The sequence below is a fragment of the Lepidochelys kempii genome, chromosome 11 (assembly GCF_965140265.1).
Source record: "Lepidochelys kempii isolate rLepKem1 chromosome 11, rLepKem1.hap2, whole genome shotgun sequence".
NCBI classification, from domain to species: Eukaryota; Metazoa; Chordata; order Testudines; family Cheloniidae; genus Lepidochelys; species Lepidochelys kempii.
Window position 1 is genome coordinate 21,885,645 of NC_133266.1, and position 14,416 is coordinate 21,900,060.

The 14,416-nt window shown below is 39.8% G+C and overlaps 1 protein-coding gene across 11 annotated transcripts in view; it reads right to left on the bottom strand.

Moving 5' to 3' along the window:
* Positions 1-14,416, bottom strand: part of LRP1B (LDL receptor related protein 1B) — a 1,327,274-nt gene that overhangs the window by 897,974 nt on the left and 414,884 nt on the right. The window lies entirely within an intron of this gene.

Here is a 14,416-nt window from a genome sequence, read left to right on the forward strand (position 1 = left end):
GCTTCTCTCTTTGGAGCTGAGGTGTCAATGCCCAAGGAACAGAGTCTTTTAGAGAGAGTAGTGACTTGTAGGTCTTCTGATCTGAAGAGATTAAACTCATCAAAGGTCAAGTCCTTAATGGTATTCCGGACTTCCCTGGGGAAACCTAATGAATGAAGCCATGATTCACGTTTCATGACTATTACTGTGGTGATGGCTTTAGATTCAGTATTGAATGTATCCACTGCCAGTGATGTCTTAGCAACTTGCTTGTCCTCATTGATGAGGGCTTGGAACCAAGCCCTGTTTTAGGAAAGCTTGTCTCTCAATCCCACAAATTTGGAATAATTTGTGAAACTGTGCTTTGCTAATAGTGCCTAGTAATTAGCAATTCTGTATTACAGGTTGGTTGATGATCCAGGTGTTTAGTGCCCTTGACAACAGGAGTAGTCTTGGGGTGCTGTATCCTGGACTTCTCTGTAGCTACCTGCAACACTGAATTGGGCACTGAGTGGGTTAGAAGAACTCTACACCTTCAACTGGCAAAAATAGCATTTTGGGCTCTTTTTGAGGAAGGGGCACAGGAGGCAGGCTTATGCCAAACAGTCCTGGCTGGTTCCAAAATGGCCTCATTTACTGAGAGGATCACCTTACTGGGACAGAGGGTTGCATGATGTACAAATGACTACGCTAAGTGTTGTGGACATCCTCAAGAGAAAAGTGAACCTCAACTACTATCCTCTGCAAAAGCTCCTGGTACTACCTGTGGTCATCAGGTGGTGAAGGGATGATGGAGCAATTGCCTCATCATGTGAGGAGGATGAGACACCTCTCAGGACCATCTGGACCATATTGTCTTTGTCCTCCACAGACTCCTACGGAGCCGATTGCTATTGGCTGGGAGAAGAGAGCTGGTGTGATTCCTGTATAGAGCCAGGGTGGCTAGCATATAGATCCCATGGAGCCCAGCTGTGGGTGGGAGGCCCAAAGCTTTGGGTACCACTGGTCCCCAGTGTAATCATAGCCAGGAAGGGGAGGGTTCCAAAACCTTCTGTAGGATCCATCTGGGTTTGCCTCCTCTGGGGGGAAAAGGATCACCTGGAACATCAGATTTGTCTAATGAGAACGTAGGTTTCCATTCCACCAGCAGTACCGGTGGAAGAATGCTCCAGCCTGTGAACATGGTAGGAGAGGATCTTCTTCTCCCCAAGGTGGTTTCTTCTGGTATTGAAACATCTCTAAGGAAAAGCAGAACTGCTAGAATACAAAATTGCAGATAAGGTAAGGTGAGACTATTCACTGGTGAGATAAAGGGTTCAGTCCTTTATGGAGTTCAAGTGGTTCTAGAGATAAGGACTTCTGGATCCAGTGCATGCAAACACCCGGTATTGGGAGGATCCCACTCAGAATGTGCTGGAACCGTCGAATTGGGGTCCAGCATGAAATTCCCAGTGGGAAAAGGCTGGTGCCAATCTTCCAGCCTGTGAGATGGAACCAAAGCTGGTACCATCAGATCCTTTTTCCTTCATGCCTTCTCTTCTTCGATGGAAGATTTATGCAGACCTAATTCCATAGGAGTGTCAGATGAGGATTCATCCCACTTGGACCAAGATGGGGAAGGACCTTTTTTCCCAGATGCAAATCTGGACTGGAATCTGTGCTTATATCCGTGCTCATGTCCCCTACTCTTGTGAGAGGGTTTCTTAGGCTTAACAGTTTTGGCCTATACTCCAGAACTCATGCTCAGAGTGGTGTTGCTCACCATCTGAGGCTGATGTACAGGGGGGGTCTTCCCAGCTTGGCTCTAAATGGAATCTTATTGACTTCTCCATGAGAGATTTCCAAATAGGGAGCTCTCAGCTGTCCTGGGTTAAGGGTTGGAAGGAGCAGGAGATGCTGCACTTGGTGGTAATTATGAGACTACTCAAGGAAGCAAAGGCAGTGCTAGCATTCATTGCTGATGGAGAAGGAACAAGATCAGGGGATATAGTTTGGAAACTCTGGGCATAGTCCTTCTCTGTGAAGAGAAACTCTCTGAAGCAGGGAGGACCTAGACAAACTATAGTACCTACAAAAAAAAACTACGACCAAGCTCACTACAACTATTTATAATATATAATTACAGATTCTGAAAGGAAAGGATGATTGTAATGGACACAGTGGACTCCAACTCAGACTAGTGCCACCCTTTATGCCCTCGTTTCAGAGCACGATGATAACAACTGTACAGACCAACAGATGCCACTTGATACAAATCTCTGGACTCAGGCCCATGGAGCGCACGTGTACCCACATGTGGAATACACATAGGGTCCAGCACTTGAAGAACCCAATTTTTTCTTATAAAATATAATTTCTCTTGGTTATTTAGTAAAGATAAATATTTATTAATATTTCATTCTTATTGCACAGCTATAATTTAAGATGTTATTGTATACCCTTAAAGTGCTGAAAAAAATGATCAGAAGAATCCTGGCTGGTACAGGTGACATCCATCCCTTCTACAAACGAAGTCTCAAAGGTTGGCCCCATTCCTTCTTATGAGAGGGCCACACCCATCTCCCCTATATCGAGAGGAAAGTTAACAAGCTATAACTGTTGCAACAAATCAGTGGGAGTTAGTAGGCAGCTTTTTCCAGGGTTATAATTCTTGCTTGAAGGGTAGGGCAACAGAAGAGTTTGGATTCCCTGTGCAGCATTACAGATCCTGCAACCCTGTTACAGTTGATTATCCCGAAGAATATTCATCACCACAAAATTACCCTAAAAAGTACTGTGGCAAATTTCTTTTGAGGACAGGCCCACATAGAACAAAATAAATATAACTAAGGTCTAATCTGTTCAGATAATTAAATAGCAGCTTTCATGAACAGAAAAAGAACCAAAACCCTCATCTTCAGTCTTACTGTATTTAACATTTTAAAGGGCTTTTCGTTTTGCAGTCTAACATGGCAGTCAAAGAGTCCAGGTAACAAATAGCATTAGACCTAAACCCTGGAGAGTAATCTAAAGTAAAGCCATCTTCAGGTCATTCCATGACATTCTTCTAACAGCCTCACCTAGCCCTGCTGATGGGGCTTATATATCTCTGATTTATTACCATCTAGTCCTGTCGGGTTATTATAACTTTGAAAAATATGGTTCTACTGTATTTCGTTATGTGTTTTCAAAAATATTTATTAGGCAGTAGATTAATAGGAATATCATAAAACATTTGAGTTATCACCTTTCATCTTATCTGTTCTAGCTGATTGTACAGAAGGTGAAGAAGAATGGTGCAGTATATAGCTCAAACATTGGTAGAATGCCCTCTTACGGACTCAGTGATGCCTATAAAAAGCATGGAAGTTTAATACTTCTGTGTTGATGCTTTCTGAGCTACAGTTGATTTTAGCAAAACAAGTGTCCTTCAGTAGGTATGTGTTTTCAGCAGGGGTGAAAGTAACTTAAATGATTTATCGGTACGCAGGGCGGCCGGGTCCTGGGAAGGGGGGGGGGGGGGGGCGCAGCTCTGGCCCCCGGAAGGGGTGGGGCCTCGGGCGGAAGGGGCAGGGCTGGGACCAAAATTCTCCAGCTAGCCCTTCAGCGCTGCCCGGCCCGCACCACCCGGGGCTCCGGTGGCAATTTAAAGGGCCCAGGGCTCCAGGCGCTGCCACGGTAGCAGTAATGGCAGCAGCGGCCGGGAGCCCCGGGCCCTTTAAATCGCCGCTGGAGCGCCGGGGCACCTGCCCCTTTTGCCCCGCCCAGCGGGTACAGTCGGCACTTTCTTACCAGTACACCATACCAGACCATACCGGCGTACTTTCACCTCTGATTTTCAGGGAGACCACAATTGGCTAGCATTTGTTTTTGCATATTTACATCATTCTTTCTCCTAGGAGCATGCCTAAAATAATAAAATAAATAATAATAATAATCTGCAATTTAAACCTAAAACAATGGCAGAGGAAGAAGGGGCAGCATTGATCATTCAAGCACGTTTCCATAGATATAAATTACAATACATTAACAAATGGGGCCATATGAAGATTTACATTAGCTGAAGATATAGTGCAATGTATTTTTAGCAATATTGTGGAACATACACTTTTAATTTCTATATTTAACTTGGCACGTAGCCCACAGCTATATTTTCTCACGAGCCAATTAGTCTTATTGCTTTTCTGAAAAAAGCAGGCACCTTCTGAGCTGTATATTCAACACTTTTTTCTTTTAATATATTTCTCAGTCCTCCTATTGCCCATATTAAAGAATTTCCCCTTTTCTTTCTCGTATACATCTAACTTCTCAATCTTCCTGATCCCCATCTCCAATTCCTTCTTTATAACATTTTTTCTCTTTCAATTTAGAGTTGCTATACCTATTACTTTGGCCCTAAAAACTTCTTTAGAGGCATCCCATAAAAACTCGGATGAAATTAAATCCCTCAAACATCTTTCACTTCTATATACTCCTGCCAACCAGCTTTAATTTGCTTCACCACAGCAGGGTTTTGCAATAGTAAGTTATTAAATCTTCAGGCCCATGACTTCTTTCTCTTGACAGGGGGACAGACTGAATGACCTCTCTAATTTCTATGGACTGCATGGCACTTTTCTGTGGGAAAAGATGGGCAAGATGGTAAAGTACACAATAAACTGAATAGCTGAGTGTTGGGATAAGAGGGCACATAATAACAAAACAAGAAAGATCAACAGCAATCCGCACTGTTGGCTGAGGTTATTGACTGTGGATATAATTACTGATCCTGTTTTTATTTCTGGAGTATGAATTTGGTCCTAGTGCCATTGGAAGCATTCTCTCGGGATGAATGGGTCATAGTATACTCCAGTATCACTGTGTAATATATTTTATTTTGAAATAGAGAGCTATTTATTACACTGTTTTTACATCTTTGTGCATACATATAAAACTTCCACTCATTTCTCTCTCCTTGATTGGTCTCAGGTGGATAACAAAAATAATGTCAAAAGAACAAGAAAAATCATATTGCTGTACTATTGTATAAGCATCCAACATGTATTTTCTCTTGCAAATTTGGAGCAGCAGATACAACAGCACACAAACCAAATATTCAGGAAGAACTGCACTTACGAGTTTTATTGTTGTCTTAAGCAAAGTCTTTTCTTTCCTCTCCATTGGTGGATCAGTCAGATTAAATCTAAAATGTTCAATTCTTAGAGTGCAAATTAATCTAAGACCCCTACCCCCAGCCTTGCTACAGTCTACTTTTTTCCTGTACTAGCTTCTCTGTTGCTCAAGAAAGAACACAGCATTGAAATACACAGATATGAACTAAAATGTTTTGGAACACAGTGGTTCAATTTGTGGACTTTGTGGGATCATGTAGGAATTTGCAGGCTTTCTATAAAATACATAGTAGTCTTGCAGATACTGTGATGCAGGTTCCCTGAGCTTGAATGGGGTCACTACATTTCATCCAACAGTGCTGTAGAAATGATCTTTTGGGGTTCAATCCATGAACTTTCGTTCCTCCTTTCTTTCTTTCTCACACTCAAGCCTCATCTCTCATGCACAAAAGTTCAATTCAAAACAAGATGTGATGGCACAGAGACTCTTTCTGAATGTTACTGTATGGTTTCAGTTGCTCCACTGGTTTGTTTAGAGCAGTTTTACATTTCCTGGTGGCTCAGGGGTTCCACTGTCTGATGTTGGACTTGCTGTTCATCACAAACCTAGTGGGCATCCAACATTAAGCTTGTCAGCCTTAGCAAATAAGCAAAGATTTCTTTGCCAGGCGGAACTACTGTCTCCGATAAGAAAGTGAATTAGGAAATATTTATATTTCTGAGCCACTTAGTTTTTGTAAGTAATACAAGTTCATAGGTGATCAGGAAGGGAAACACACCAATTCTCAACTTTATATTTTCTCCTCTGGTGAACACCGTTTAAAAAGCTTCAGTGCTGTGATACCATCAGTATGGATGCATGATTCAGTAATATCATTAAACTTCACTGGATGGCAATATCAGAAACAATGGCCTAAACACAAAATTAATACTCTTCTTAAACACTGCTACAAAAATGAAGTTGTAGTAATTATTTGGCCAATTTTTTTACGCCTACTTTCTATGCTAAATGCTCTAGAGTTTGTCTTTATATAATTTACTGGCCAAAGGTTAAATTTCAAATCCACACATTGTGTTTCACAAGAATCCAAATTATCTAAAATCTCATGAGGGCTCTATCAGATCTAAATTGCATTCAACTGAATTTCCTCTTATTTAAAAAAACAAAAAACAAACAAACAAAAAAAACATTCCCCCTCAAGTAACCTCAACTAATCTTTTGTGATCTCCCTCAGGATTTCTTGATTGATAGTAAACAATTAAAAGATATTTTAAGTTACTTAGTACCTTGAATAAACTTCAAAGAGTTAAAAAATATATCAATCTTCCTCAGTTTTTCCAAACCCACATGGAAAGTTGCTATGCTAATAGCCAGAATATGATGCATCTGATTCTGCAATCGCAACTGAATTGGGACTGAGTGAGCCAGATTATCTGACAGTTTATGGAGCCATCTTTGCAGATAATGCATTATATTACATACTCACGGCTTTAACCTATTGATGATAATACAGAGTATTACCCTGTTTGTCATTTTGCAGGTGACAGAGGGTTGTACTACTTGTGGCTTTCTTGTAGTTGTGACTAGTTGCAATGTGAGCCAATAAATTTAAAACCAATTTTAAAATATTCAGTGCTTCACACAGCGAACATACAGTACAAAAAGCTAGATTGTATATAACAGTTCAAGAGCCAAATTATTGCTGACCAAGCTCAGGTACGCTGGGTAGGAGAGAGAACAGGAAGCCACCTTTACCCACTCCATCAGTGCTGCCTGCACTCCCTGAATGCGTGAGGAGAGATCCTGGTAACATTCAAGAATCCAGAAGTGGATTGACTGGGTGGATTGGCCATGGCTTCGCCATCCTGTACACTAGCAACCACCAGGACATAAGAGCTGGGAAAGAGCATAAGATATACCTTGTCTAAGGCCTGAACCAATGCCCAAGGAAATCATTGGAAAGACTTCCAATGACTTCAGTGGACTTTAGATGAGGCTAAGCACACAGCCAAAGTGTGCTCCCCACCTCTAGAAGCATTATGCCTACATGTCTCCTGTCCAAGCAAAATACCTCCAGCCACTGTCTCTCAAGCAATGCACCTTCTTTCCCCGCCAGTGTAGGTGTGGCTTTAAGATCTGTAACTGTGTTCCAAACACTTTATTGAAGCTGAATATTTCTTTTTTGTTTCTTTGTTAATTATAACCCACAAATCACTACCGGCATTCCACATCAGCCCCGCTATGACATAATACGCACAACATGCAGTTTGCTATTATAGCTTTGCTGATATACAACGTAGCACCTTAAGTCTTAAATTTTTTTTTCTATCTACAGTAAATGTGTACGCGCATTTTATCTCTCTCATACTCATACACCTAAACTGGAAAACTGTACATACAAACAGAAAAAGAGCTCACTCAGAAAACCTGACTGTTTTGTCATTGCAAGTTAATTTTGCATGATAGATAGTGTTCCTGAGGGATTCCTAATACTTAAGACAGATCTACCTGTAAAAGTGTAATATACTTTACATTTGTTGTTTATCCAGTCACTGTGTATTTAGTGCCTTCATTGTATTATTTTCTGTGACTCGTATTATTTTGTCTTTTGGAAGGCCCTCTATGATCATTGTTTCTAAAATACAGCTTGTGCTTTGAGGTCCTTTGAAATGATTTAAGGATATTTAGTGACTTTTACTGCTGTTTTCGGATTTTCAGTCAACTTTAAGATAACTATTCATTTTATTTTTTGTAATTGCAGACTGGCCAAGGGAAAAAGCAGAGCAATTTACTTTCTGTAGAATATTTGTTTTACTCTGACTACAATTCAGAGACAGACTGTCTCCCCACTGTAGGCATATTACATTTTCTTCAACTGTTTATGTTACAGAAAATATAAATATTGTTTTATAAATAAACTGCTTAGATGTAGAAATTAGAGGACCTAAGTCACTTCTGTAGCCATGTGAATAATAGGTTCCCTACTAAGTCAGAACATATGACAAGAAATCCAACACAGAGGAAAAGGCCACTAAGCCTATCATGATATTCACTTTCAGTTTTCTTCCTTCCTTTAAAAAAAAAAAAAAAACTTAAAAGATGTCATTTAAAATGGAAAAAGAGCAAAGAAAAATCACCTTGAACAATACAATCAAAGAGACAAAAAAAAATAGCATTCAGCATTCCAGTGGCCTCTTCTTTTGAAGTTCCCCTGAGTTTTGGAGTGCGCTAAACTCTTGCCAGTCACTGAGATTATACAGAACTTAATTGGTACTATAACCTTAAAGGGGAAAAAAAGGCTTGCTGTATAACTAACTCATATCTGAAACCAGCTTAGTACTGTACTTCCCAAGTCAGATATGGTCTGAGTTTAGAATTTGAGAGTTCATGCTATATACTTTGTGCTATATTTCAGAAAACTACATTTTAAAAGGAACACTTTCAAGTACTTTGGTTTTCAGGAACAGATAAAAATAGAGATTAATTATATGAAATAAGGCAACACAGATATTCTTCTAACAAATGTACTTTAGCAATGCAAACCAAAGAAGAAGAAATGGCTATTGATAAAAGCGTGATTGCTCCTGTGTCTAAGTTATTGTTAGTGATGACTAATTTTGTATGCTATACTCTTTTTAAATTATATCAGTCTTGTTTTCTAAATATATTAGACTGATGGACAGTATACACAACACCTTCCTTTGGGCTACGTGTGCCTCATCTATAATTAGCCCACACTTGCACATGTCTTGTTAGCACTGAACTCATCTTTACTGATCAAGTAAAGGGAATTCATGTGAGCAGTGTTCCAAAGAATTCTGAACTTCTAGAGAAAGTCAAAACTTAAAAAGGTCTGGAGGTTCAGTTAAGACAACTTTGGTACTTCTCTAAACTTTCTTCAAACCTTTTGGGACTATGCCCTTAAGTCACCACTAACACCCCAAAGACAAGTGCCTGACCAAGCTCACACAGAGTAATTTTCCTCTCACCAACTCATCCAGTACTCTCTCATCAACTTCCATAGCTTTCAAACTCTCAGCACCAGGCTTATAGCTTTTACTCCCTACCTTTTAAGATTTGTTATAGGTTGTATGGCCCTAGATACTAACAAGTTTTAATTCATGTGTACTCAGTTATATTTTCCACAGGCTGCATTGCATACCAAAATTCAGAGAAATGAAAGCAGAGATGTCTAAGTTATGCATATATACTACTTAGATTGCAAGCTCTGTGGAGCAGCAACCACATTCTTGTTATGGGTTTGTTCAATAACTAGAAATAAGTGCTACTGCAATGTAAATAAATAATAATAATAAAAAACTCTTGCAAGAACAGAATCCCATGTGTATCCCAAACTTCCATGTCTATTAAGTCCAAAGATAGAAATTCAAACTCCTGAACAAATGTGACTTGGCCTACAGATCTCATGTCTTACATTTTTCTTCACAGCTTTTGTTTCAGTAACAGTGCCAGCATCAATATCTCAATTTTTTCTTTCTCCCATCTTGGCACCTTCTTCCACACTGTCTTGTGCATAGGATAACCTCCTAATCCTATGGTGTTGCCCTAAACTTTCCCCCATCTCATCTCCATAAGACCCACTTCTCCCACTTTTGCCCAGCAATTTAACCAGTGAAAATTTTAAATTTGACAAAAAAAATGAAAATATAACATGACTCCTTCCTGTGCGCCTCCCTGGATGCTTGTAGTACTACAAAGGGGTAAGGTGAGTGAATACGAATTCTGCCCCTTTCACAGGCACAAAATAACATATCTCAGCACTTTAAGGGATACAGGTAAATGTTGCCATTATATCCATAGCACTTTAGTTGTTTCTATAATGGCCTCATTTATTGGGCGAGCTGTCTGATTGTGTGCCTTGCAGGATGTCCAAGAGCTTTTACTGCATATCTTCACCTTCTTCTAATGGAATCTGAAGTTATGCCACCACCCTCTGCAATAGCTCTTCACAAAACCCATGGTAGTTAGATGGGGATGGTGAAAGATGGGGCAATTGCATTATCAGGTGATGAAGATGATACCCCTATCAGTACCACTGTTACTGATGGATCCAGCTCGTCGTCTTTTCCCTCTGTTTACACCTGCAGCGCCAGTTGCTGTTGCCTAAGAGGAGAGGGATGATGTGATTCTATGGTAGAGCACATGGACCAGGAGTCTCATTCATAAGGATCCCATAGACCCTTGTAATGCAAGTATGAATGGTTGGTGCGTGTGATGGCTGCATTGGGTACCAGCCATCTCTTGGAGTTTAACCTTGCTTGGGGAGAGGACAGGTTAAAACCCTGGGTTGGGGAGGTGATAGTTTGTCGGATTCAGATGACTACAAGACCAATGCCATTGTCACTGGAAGGAAGCAAGCCCTGACTCACAGATAGATTAGGGGAGTAACACCTTGAGAAGGTGTCCTCCTCTGGGGTTTAGATGTCTCTCAGAAGATCTGGGCCTGAAAGTAGAGTAGATTGTGGGTCCGGGAGGACAAAGATCTCTCTGGTGTAGAATATGCCTCAGTTCATCCCTGAGTATGAGGGGTCCCGGTTGTTGGTTCCACCCGATCCAGTACCACAACAGACTTAACAGTTGGTGGGGCTGGTACCATTAGAGAGGGAGAGTCCCATCTGGAGCTATTGGTTGGTATTGGTGGATGTCGGTCCTGCAACATGCTAGAGGTCACAGTTGGCACCAGTGTAGCTTGCTCCTGCCCCCTTTCCCTTCATGGCTGAGAAGCTTAGGCAGACCTGTGCGCCCAACTTGCAAGGAGTTGGGAGGGATCCTTTATCCTGGAAGCAGGCTCAGAGTGGGATCTGTTTGTATGTCTGAGAGAGTGCCCCTTACTCTCATGAGAAGCCTAAGATAATAGATCTTTAGTTAGTTTAGTTTAGATCTTTACTCCAGAGTTTGTGTTTGGAGGCACACTGCTCGAGGACTGCGGCTGCTGTAGAGAAGGGTCCCCCCGGCTTGGATCTGATTGGAATCTCATGGCTTTCTCCTTGAGGTGCTTCCTCAATATGAGCTCTTGTCCCTCTCGGATCCGGGGTGGAAAGGAGTAATAGATACTGCGTTGGCAGAAATATATCTCCCCCCAAGGCAGTAAAAACAGCACTGGTGGTTGTCACTGACTGAGAAGGAGCAAGGGTAGGAGATGCAGTTTTTAAATCCAGGACATCTGGGCATAGGCCTACTCCCAAAAGGATGGATGGAGCGGGTCCCCAGGGTGGCGAAAACTAAGCTATACTAACTATGTAAAATACTAGCAAACTATATACAGTTATATTTACAGAAATGAAGAGGATGTGAGGATAGCTCAACACAGACTCAGGACATGAGGTGGTAAGACGGAACTGGAGAGGGAGTCAGACTGCACCTCCCCTTATGCCCTCTAGTCTCAGGTGCATGGTGCACAGGCATATCCATATGTGGAATATGCATAGGGTGCAGCTCTCGAAGAATGAATTTTATCAAACCAAATACACCCCTTAGCTCTGAAGAACACAGAAAAATAATCATATATAATAAAACCATTTTTATTCTCTATTGCCACAAAAATCTGAATTTATACATTACGCTCCCCAGGGGAAAAAGCATATGTGTCTGTAACTGCATTGTATCTTCGACCATTTTATTCAAAATTCACATAATTTACCCATTTCACACTGCAGATATGATAATATTTTTCCTTGCCTAATGAAAGCACCCTGCCCTGTATATGTCCATCTGAGTTGTTAATATAATGAATTAACATAAGAATGCAAAATTTAGAAAAAGAATTTTGAATAGTTCTAGTTATTGAATGCTTGAATTCTATTAGTTCTTAGTGCATTATCAGAAGTTTTCAGTCTCCAAGAGATGAGACCTGTCTCTTGAAAGGGCACATCAGTTTAGAGAATGCCCTTCACCATCTATGTACACATTCCCATATATGAATGCACATGATGTTATGGCTATCCGAAGTAACATATCAGTCTAACGACAGGTTTCAGGGTAGCAGCCGTGTTAGTCTGTACCCACAGAAAGAACAGGAGTACTTGTGGTACCTTAGAGACTAACAGATTTATTTGAGCATAAGCTTTCGTGGGCTACAGCCCACTTCATCGGATGCATGCAGTGGAAAATACAGTAGGACTATTTTATATACACAGAGAACATGAAACAATGGGTGTTACGATGCACACTATAACGAGAGTGATCAATTCAGGTGAGCTATTACCAGCAGCTTTAAGATATTACCAGCAGTATAAGATTTTTCCATTACCTTCCTGATGAACTGAAAATGTTTTTAGATTAAACAATTTCATTAACTAACATGAAATGCAGATAAAAGTCTCTTTTGCCAGTGCCGTGAAGAAATCATATTTTCTGCTAGGTTTCCTAAAACAAAATTTATATTTTTCAGATACTGGTTACTCTTTAAAATAGAAGTACTGTAAGTAATTACAGTTACAGTATGCAGTATTTAAAAACAATAGTTTATATACGCAGAAGGTTAACTACATGACTGATTCATGATCACTCTTTGGTGTCCTCCTTATTATATATGCTATAATAATCTAGGCATTTTAACTCCATGTTACTTGTCCAGTAATTATTTCATATAGTGTACTTTATGCAGAATGATTTAGTGGTAGTTACTGGTACCAAATCATGCAACCACAATGAGTTTTTACTATAAAGGTAATATAGCTACACTGTGATTACAAGTATCAGAGGAGTAGACGTGTTAGTCTAGATCTGTAAAAGCAGCAAAGAGTCCTGTGGAACCTTATAGACTAACAGACGTATTGGACCATAAGCTTTCGTGGGTGAATACCCACTTTGTTGGATGCAACGCTTTCATGGGTGAATACCGACGAAGTGGGTATTCACCCATGAAAGCTTATGCTCCAATACGTCTGTTAGTCTATAAGGTGCCACTATGATTACAGTGTCCTTGTTATAAAATGTGACCCATTTTTAAAAATTATTTGGTTGTCAGATTTTTTTCTTTACATTTTTGGATTCATTTCTTCAGTCTCTTACTTTATTAGAGGCAACATGTGCCCTTTCATTTAGGGACATATTTTCATATCAGTTATATATGTGCAAAATGGGTAGTTGCCACTCAGACCAATATTTATGTGCATAGTTACCCATTTCCCAGCTGTATTAATGAAGGACTACTCTTAATAGGGATTTAGGGATTTTGTATTTGGAAGTTTGGCTATCAATTCTTACTCAATTTTTAGTACATAACCACTTCACCATACAGTATTAAGTTCTGCGTATTCAAGTTAGGGCTAAAATCAACTGTCAATACTCAGCATATTTTTCTAAACTTTACTGTACTCTATGAGAGTGAGCTATGAAGTCAGGTCATATTTATAAAATGTACGGCACATGAAATTTACCACTGGGAAGATACCACATACATTAGAATATTTAGTGATCACATAAGAAGGTGGAGTCCACATCAGCCTTAAAAAGATTTTAACAGAAAATTAAAAGATCTCTCCCCAAAGCAGTTATTCCTATGTTATTCCAAAGCGCAGGTTAGCCCTGCAAAATGACAACTGGAGAAAACAAAGAACCTGGTTAATTTATGCTTTAAGTAAGGCCTTACATTTTAATCCACTTCCTCTCCTGGTTCCACCAAACTATTAATCTCCTTTTGTTTAAGGTTTTAAATTCCTAATGAACAAAAACCATTGTCCACTATTTGAATTAGCTTTTTTAATCCTCTGTCCAGAAAAGTTTAAATATGTAAATACATCTATTGAGGATTATATTTTAATTGTGATTAACTGATAAACGCTCTTTTCTATGTAGTACTTATTTGTAACCGAAGAAAGCTTCAATGTGACCCAGAGATGCTTTCACCAATTTCATTTATTCATTACTCTGTCCAGGACCAATCCTAAAGTCAATATGCAGGTAAAACATCTAACAAACTCAGAGTGAGTTTTGCCGAATAAGGACTACAGAAACAGGCACTTTATGTTTGACAGTTGATCCCTTTCACTGTGAAAATATAGTTAAGAGAGGATCTATCCTATGCACCATATCCTCCGCTGCTGTAAAACTGCATAGTTCGGTTTATGACAATTCAGCTACATTCATTTACATCAGATGGAGAGCCACAATGTTTACTTTTGTTTGAGCAGGTTTTTTGCAGGGGGTGAGGTGGGATGCTTAGATCTCATGAGTATTATTTATGAATTCCTTACAGATAGAATGAAGACAAACTCACCCTTTGAATTGTAAGATTATTTGAATATAATCCCAAAGTGAGATGAAATCAAATAGTGTTAACCCTTATGAACACAAAATATGAAAGCAAAATTATTTTGATTGG